The sequence below is a fragment of the Pterocles gutturalis genome, unplaced genomic scaffold (assembly GCF_000699245.1).
Source record: "Pterocles gutturalis isolate BGI_N339 unplaced genomic scaffold, ASM69924v1 scaffold10725, whole genome shotgun sequence".
NCBI classification, from domain to species: domain Eukaryota; kingdom Metazoa; phylum Chordata; class Aves; order Pterocliformes; family Pteroclidae; genus Pterocles; species Pterocles gutturalis.
Window position 1 is genome coordinate 23,012 of NW_010140907.1, and position 8,999 is coordinate 32,010.

Below are 8,999 nucleotides of genomic sequence, written 5' to 3' on the forward strand. Positions count from 1 at the left end.
ACTGCTACTTCATAAGAGATGATCCAGTGTCACAAATGTTATTGCCATGGTTATTCCTCATGATCTGACTGGTACTCTCTGCTCCTGACCCCTGGTAATATGGTTAGCACAAGTAACCTCATTTTATAAGAAAAAAGGCCACTCTCCATCACTGAGCTGGTCACATATCAGTCCCCTTTCCCCTCTTCATCAAGCCTTGAAGCTCCTGTGCACCAAGCAGACTTCTTCTCCCCCTCCTTATTGACCTCAAGGCTCCTAGGTGTCAGGCTGAGTTCTTCCTTCCTTACCATCCTTGAAGGTCCCAGGCACCTGGACAACCAGGTTGTGATGATCCCATCACAGAACAGGGAAGTGTAACAGCACACAGAGCACTGTGTAACAGCACACAGAGCGCTGTCAATCCAATTTAGCAGTTACAAATCCTAAGTGGGACTTGGACTGGAACTACTGCTGGACAGCAAAACCCGTGATCCCTTGGTGGTCAGGGATGCTTCCACCATCATCGTGTTTCCTCTGAGGACTGATTCACTTGTACTCTTTTACCTGTTTTCGAGTCTAGGTTACGGTTTTCACATTGATCCGGCAAATCACATATTAAGATTTGACCCTGTCTGTGGAGGGTCCAGGTGATAAGGAGCCATAACTAAGCTGTACTACAAAATTCTGTGCTACACTACTTGTAAAATTGTGTTACACTGATTCTGCTTATAAAATACTGTGCTACCCTGATCATAAAATTCTATGGTATGCTAATCATGACATTCTTTTAAAAAATTAAAGCTTTCATTGTAACTACAATGTAGTGTTGTCATAATTCTGCTGAGGATCCTCAGAAAAATCTGTGCCTGTAATGTCAAGTGACGTGATCTTATCTACAGACTTCAATAACTTCACTCTTTAAGATTGCAATGGGTCAGAAAGTAACTGAGCAAGCATGGTCTGAGAGGGATACCTACGGTCTAATCTATTAAATCCCAAATTTATATTCTGCCAATATTGCTCAGGTAGGAGTGTAAAGACAGCAAACAAATAAACAGAATCTAATTTAAAAATACATTTCAAAAGAAGCTGTCTCCCTTCCTCGAATTCAGAAATGTTGCTGCATGTTTTCAATGCCGCTTCAGTTTAATTCAGTACACTCAATGAAAATTGAAAATATGTTTAATTTTCTCAGTTGCATTTTGTAATAACGAAGTGTAAAGCTCTAGAAAGTCTAATCATCATACTCTGAAATGAAGAAATATTTCAAAAGATCAAAAGTTAGGAACTGCTACCAGTTGACTATGCAGAGAAAAAAAATCAAGGGCAGAAATTCTACACATGAGAAAAGAAATGTTTGCATATTTAGATAAATAAGACAAAAAGTTGGTTAAACTTACTACTGGCATAGTACTTTCTAACACCATATTGTGAACAAAATTATCACGATGACCCCTAAAATGCTGGAAAATAAAAAAACTTTAAGAAGAGTTCCAGCACTTGCAACAACAAAAAGTATGCCAGATACATGACAACATACAGTAACTATATTGCCCATACAATAATTTCTAATTTGAAAATAAAGGTGCATTGTGTTTCCTTAGAAAGAACGAAGAGCCGGAGTACTACAGAAGTAGATCACAATTGTGACAGCATTATTTTGTAATTTTTCCCATCATTTTTTTATATCCATATCTTTTCTCTTATATTCTGTCTAAACTGCTAGTTCTCTAAAGAATTAATTGAATTAGGAACTGATGCAGATCCTGTTCTAATTGGACAGGGGCCTCTTGTCGATATCCAAGTGTAAATCAGTATCAGATACAGAAATTAACTCCTCTGAATGAATCATATCTATGTAACAATTGAGATAACAAGTTCTGCCTTGGACTCACGCAGGTACCCAGGTAGAACAACTAGAAAAAACTCAAAGCCCAAATAGACTGATGCTGAGTACCCCCCTGAGACTGGGCCAGTGACAAAATTTGCTGCCTCTCCAGATTATTTTTTGGCCGGAGCAGCTATTGGACTTGTGTGTTGCATGTCAGAGAGCATTCTGGTGAGGGATCACGAGATGTGGCCAAGTCTCTGCTGACTTTCCCCATCTCATCCACATCTGTGGTAATGTCAAACAACAAGGAAGGAAAAGAGACACAACAGCTTTAAGGCAAAGCTTACAGCAAGGTGCTTACATTTTACAGGAAGCGTGAATTCAGCTTTGCACGGAATACGTAAAAATAAAAGCACACGTTCCCAGTAGCAGGCTTTGGGAGTATAACTTCAGATGGGTTACAGTGCATCTGTAGCCTGTCAGCTTAGGGGAAATCTTCCACTGTGTCTGGTGGACCTGGAGAAACAAAAATCACAATAGAAGCTGGACTACTACTGTGGCAAGGAAGGGAGAAAGGTGTCTCAAATACTCGAGCCTTTATTCAGGTTTTATTCAGTGCAGAACACAAACTTCTTATGGTTTCAAGACCTCACTACTTCCACTGAGGCTATATAGTAACAAAATGCAATTTTAAAGGTGTTTGATAGCTGGCTTTTCTTATATACTACTTTTCTAAGATATTTATTTAAAGTGAGATAAATGAAAGGTGAGAGCATGCACACTGATATATTGCCGCTTTTGCTGACAATTTTATCAGAGATTTCAAATAGACTAGGTAAATAAACGACAGCTGATCAAAAGTATTTGTGAGCACCTTTTCCAGAACAAGTAGCAACACATATTCACAAGAAATCATAAGGTCCATACCCAGAAAAACAGAATACAGGTTCTCACCATCACTCTTTTTTGTGATGAAAATGTCTCATTTTCATTCTGATTCACACAGAAAATATTTTATCCCTACAACATCCTTATTTCTTGGAAGCTAGATCTTATTTCAGTAGTAGAGGGGGAGCTACCTCTTACTTATCAGCTTGTTTGGTCTTTCACAGACCTATTATTGGGGATTACAGATAAACTTGAAATGTCACTCCTGGCTCTGCATGTTCTGTCAAGTTATTTGGTCTTTGGGATTAACAGTTAAGGACAATTCCTTAGGGAGAGTTGTCCCCTGATCAAGAAAACAGGACCTAAAATGTTTGGGGTTTTTTTCATATATACCATAACCAAACCGGTTAAAATGCTATGGAAAAGATTTATGGTCAGTTCCCAAGTTATACTACTAAGAAGCCATAATTCAAATTTAAATATCATCTGAAGAGAAAAACAAATATATACATCATGATCTCAAAGGTAAAAGTTCTCATGAAGGCACAAGAGGAAAGGTACTGAAGTATCAGTAAATACAGTATTGCCAGTGGACCAATTATTAACAACAGCTGAATTAAACAGAGTGGGAAGAAACCCAAGTTTTACCAGAACAAGGTTTCCAGAATATTGAGACTAACAGGCTTCAGAAAAAAACAGAATTTGCAAGTGAAGTGACTTCACTTCCTAGTAAGTTGGACTCCATATCCTTAAAAAGTAAGAGAGGGACTGGATATATATGAATATTTACATTGAAACAGAAAAGTAATTGTTAGCACTGTGGGAAACAACATAGTAAAATGAATTAGTTTCTTCTGAGTTTGAAATTATATTTGCTGTGGTATACTGTGTTGGAAGTAATATTAACCTGCTCACCAAAACTACAGAAATGAAGATGAGCCTTCTTCACGCTAACTTATACTGATCTTTAATTTTAAACCTATTCACTTCTTCGTGTTAATTCCTTTGGACTACATTGTGACACGTTTAATGACAGAATCATAGAATTGTTTGGGTTGGAAGGGACCTTAAAGATAGTCTAGTTCAAATCCCCCTGCCATGGGCCCAGACACCTTCCATTAGACCAAGTTGCTCAAAGCCTCATCCAACCTGATCAGAATTAAATCTTTACTCCATTTACCAGGTAAGAGCCCAGTATTTTTCATTTTTTGCCCTCATCATGGACAGGAGGAAGACTGAGGCCACTCGCACAATAGGCTCTTCTCTCTTTAATGCATAATGTATTCTTATTATAGTGGCACTCAAAGGTCCCATTAAAGTTTCAGAAATTTAACACACTGGATAGATTTTTCATGGATTTATCATGTAATTTAAAAATTAAAGTCCAAACTGTACTACTCATTGAATCAGACAGAAGTTTCCCATGAACATTTTAGATAATCCTCATCCATCAATCATGTAAAGACATGCTAGTTTAGTAGTTGAAAGTATTTTTAATACATATTTTTCAAGTTTTTATGTATTTTATATTTGTATTTTATATTTTTCATATTAATGATTTTGTATCTGTATTTTATATTTGTCATATATGTATTTTATATTTGCCATATTAAAAAAAATTGTGGCTAAATACATCTAGATTCCTTTTTAATTTGAGATCACATCAAAGAATATAGAATTTATAAAAGCAAGCTTAATTCCATTGTCCTGAGGGTAGGAACACGTAACCATTTAATCGTATGTCACACTTCAACCTAAAAAGTTTTTTGCGCATTGCCTAAGCCTTCATAAATGATTAGTTTTAGCTTACTTCATCTAGGAGTCAAAACATACACACTTTAAATATCTTCACTATGGGTCAACATGTCAGTCTTTTTCTCCTGATTGGAGTATACATAGATGGAAGACTGGGACTTTTCTGGAGGCTTTCTGAGGGGTTTTTTTGGGTTTGATTTTGGTGGGTTTTTTTGTTTTGTTTTTTACTTCTAACAATTACACAAACCATAGGCCAAAGTGGTAAGGGCTGAGCAACTTTGATTTGAGGCAACTCTATGAATTCACTTCCTGAATAAAGTTACCCTAGACAAGTTTCCATCTGAGTCAAAAACATTATCCAACCTTAGAAAAGAAAGCCTTGAGACTGCAGATGAATTCTATCAATAAAAGTAGGACTGAAGGTTATATAGATTTACAGCACTGAATAGTTGGCATTACTCGAGCTCTTCAAAATTTTAAGAGCACTTTATTTTTGAAGATTGAAAAGCTCATAATAATGCGAAGTACTCTTGTAATTTTAAATCACTCTGTACTGCAGATCCCCAGATTCTTATTACTGCTAAATTTCAGTCGCTTATTTATTATAAGCAACATGCCAGTTTAGAAAAGTGTTCCATTGCCTTTTCTACCAAAGCTCAAAACCTCATTTTGAATATACAGTGAAATTAGCTGGGCCTTATGAATTATGTCCTTAAAAACTAACTGATCAGCAAACCAAGACATTCAGTGACTTGAATAAAAACATATTATATCAGCTGAAGTAAAAACACAGAAAAGTTGTTTTATGTAAATTTGTCATAATTTTTTTTTAATATGGAAACTAAACTAGAACACAGTTGATTCTTAGTAACATTCTCCTTTCACTTATTAATACAAATATTTTTTGGGAGCGATCTACTGTCAAGTAGCTAATTAACTACTTATTTCTCAGTTGAAATAGTATAAGAAATTACAGAGAGATACACACACAAGTATGTTAAGAATCACAGTTTACAGAGAAACCAAATAAAACCCTGCTAGAAACCTGTTCTTTTTCTCCATATCTAATCACAGAATCAAAGAAACATTAAGGTTGGAAAGGATCTTTCGAGATCAACTAGTCAACCCTCCCTGTTTAAGCAGGATTCGCTAATGCAGGTTGCCCAGGACCATATCCAGTCAGGTTTTGAATATCTCTGAGAATGAAGACTCCACAGCCTCTCTGGGAAAACTGTTCCAATGTTTGACCACCATCACAGTAGAAAAGTATTTTTTGGTTTTTGTGTTTTTTAGTTTGTGCCCATTGGCTCTTTTCCTGTCGGTGGGCACTTTGAGAAGAATCTGTCTGTCTCATCTTAGTTCCCTTTCAGCAGGCATTTATAGACATTGATCAGACCCCCCGAGCCATCTCTTCTCCAGGCTCTCTGAAAGTGCCCTCATATGAAAGAAACCCTAGTCTCTCCGTTGTTTTCATCGTCCTTCACTGGACTCAAATTAGTAATTCCATATCTTTCTTGTACTGGAGAACCCAGGACTGGACACAGCACTCCACATGATGCCTCACCAGTGCTGTGTAGAGGGGAAGGATCAACTCTCTCAAACAGCTGGCCATACTCTTCCTAGTGCAGCCTAGGATGCTTTTGGCCTTGTTAGCTGCAAGGGTGCACTGCTGGTTCATGTTCAAGTTGGTGTACACCAGAACCCACAGGTCTGTTTCTGACAAGCCACTGTCCAACTAGTCATTCCCCAGCATATGTGGATGCCTGGGGTTGTTCCTCCCCATGTGCAGGACTTTGCACTTCCTCTTGTTGAACTTCATGACGTTCCTGTCAGTCCAATTTTCCAGAATGTCCTTATCCCTCTGAATGGCAACACAGACACCTCATGGATCAACCAGTCCTCACAGTTTTTTATTGTCTGTGAACTACTGAGGATCCACTTTGCCCCATCCTCCAGGTCATGAACAAAGAATTTAAATAGAATTGGCCTCAGTATCAATGCTTGGGTACACCACTAGTGACTTGCCTCCAACTGGACTTTGAACCACTGTGCCAACCCTCTGGATCCAGCCATTCAGCCAGTTTTCAATCCACCTCTACTCAGCACTGGTGAGGCGTCATTCTGGAGTCCTGCGTCCAGTTCTGGGCTCCTTAGGGCAAGAGAGACAGGGACGTATCAGAGAGAGTCCAATGAGGGGCAACGAAGATGATGAGCCTAGAGCATCTCTCCTATGAGGAAACGATGGAGAGAGAGAGAGAGCTGGAACTGTTTAGACTTGAGAAGAAAATGTACAAGGGGGAAACTATCAATGTGTATAAATATCTGAAGGGAGGGTGCAAAGAGGATGGAGCCAGGCACTTTTCAGTGGTGCCCAGTGAAAGGACAAAAGGCAATGGGGACAAACTGCTACACAGGAGGTGTAATCTGAACATCAGGAAAATGGGAGGGTGACTGAACACTGGTACAGTTTGCCCAGAGAGGTTGTGAAGTCTCCATCCTTGGAAATATTCAAAAGCTGTCTGGACATGGTCCTGGGAAACTGTTTTTAGGTGGCCCTGCTTGAACAGAGGAATTGGGCAAGATGACCTCCAGAGGTCTCTTCCAACCTCAACCATTCTGTGATTTGGTGATTCCATTTGTAAGTACCAGGTTTCACAGAGCACCTTGCATCATTATTTTCTTGATTACCTGTGTCAGGAAGCTGCCACTGCTCTCCAGAAATCTCCTTGATTGCTTGCGACCTGCTGTGTTGTCCTTCCGGGTTAAAGTGAGGTCCATGAGGACCTGAGTCTATGAACTTGAGGCTTCTTCCAGTTGTTTGAAGGCGGCTTCGTCTACTTCTTCCTCCTGATCAGGAAGTCCGTAGCACGTACCCGCTACAACAGCAGCCATATTGCTCTGCCCACTAATCTCGACCCATAAATTCTCCACTGACTCCTGATCCATCCCAAGGCAAAGCCTAATACATTCCTCCCACTCTCTCACAAAGAGTGTAACATGCCCCCCTGTCAGTTCACCCAGCCTGTCCTTCCTAAAGAGCCTGTATCCGTCCATTGCAGCACTCCAGCCTTGTGAGCTGTCCCACCATGTTTGTGTGATCCCAGTGAGCTCATAGCCTTGTAACTGCACACAGACTTATCATTCCTCCTGATTGTTCCCCAGGAATGCATGTCTGGGCTACAGTTCACATAATGATAATATTGAAACTTGGGCTTAGCATTAATTCTTCAGTATATATGCCTCGGATGCCACTTTTTTAGAAGGTTTCATCTTTAAACATTGCCTCTTACTGATGGTACTTAGATAGGGGTTCCCAGGGAGGCGGTAAAGAGGTAATGAGGTAAAGAATAGCTGCAATTGCATCTTTGAATCTAAGAAGGAGGATGATGTCTTTTAGCAGTTTGTCAATACAAATTATAACTAACGCATAATGTCTGAAAATCTGCAGTGGCTTAAAAAGTTGTTGGCTGATTAATGCCACAATTTCAAATTGATCAATCCATTTAAAATGCAGCTATGGGAGAGATACTGTAAAGCAATTGCCATCATTTTTGTAAAAGAATGCAAGGAAGACCCAGGTAATCACCTGCCAAATTTTTCCAGTCATTTGTCAGTGCATGTTTTCTCCCATAGCTTTGAGCTGAAGAGGAAGCAATATATGTCACATAGAAGAAACTGTTATGACTGACTCCAGATATCCAACAAATCAAACCTTAGCATAGCTAAGGCTATAGGATGGGTCCATAGAGATGTCAAACTTCTCTAGCCACTGAGGTCTAAGGGATGGTGCTAACCTCATATGCTAGACATTCAGCAGTGGCAATGGTTGAATGGGTAAAGGAATAAACCGTAAATAAAGACAAACACTTACAAAGAAGGGGTTTTTCCCCATTTTTCCGAGATGTTAAAAGATGAAACTCTGATTGACTAGCACCATTCTTTTTTAGTTTTGTTCCAGAAAGAGTTGACCCTGAGGATTTGCATGTGCATTTGCTGCAGCAAGACAGAGCTAGGTCCTTCTGGCAACATCCACTGTTGGGAAGCTACTTCTGCTGGTGTGCCTGCCCAGAGGGATGGCAAGTGCTCCTGTGTTAGTGCAGTCTCCCACTGTCCTTCACTCCTGGGCCTTTGGTGCTATCACATGGTCTCACTTAAGGTTTTATTTGAGGGATGAGGTCTCACTTGAGGGATATGAACCTGTCCTGAACCACAGATGGAAAAACTGACTGGATGTACGTTCGTTTGCAAGAAGGTAATTTATTTTTTCCCTGGGGAATTATTATCCTGTGTTTAATTTGTGCAATTAATAACAAGGGACCTGTAATTCCATATGTCATAACCAAGGTATTTGCTGAAACAGGAAACAAAAAATGTGCCATCAGTGAGATTCAGTCTACTTAAGATTGTGTGGCATACAGCACTCAATATCCAAGATTTGAGCTCTCTAAACTTTCTGTGCTTCCCTTGGGCGTTCTGGGAAAGTAGATAACCATCCACTTGAGTTTGGATTGCAGGTTTTCATGGACTTTTTGACAGATCTAGGCAC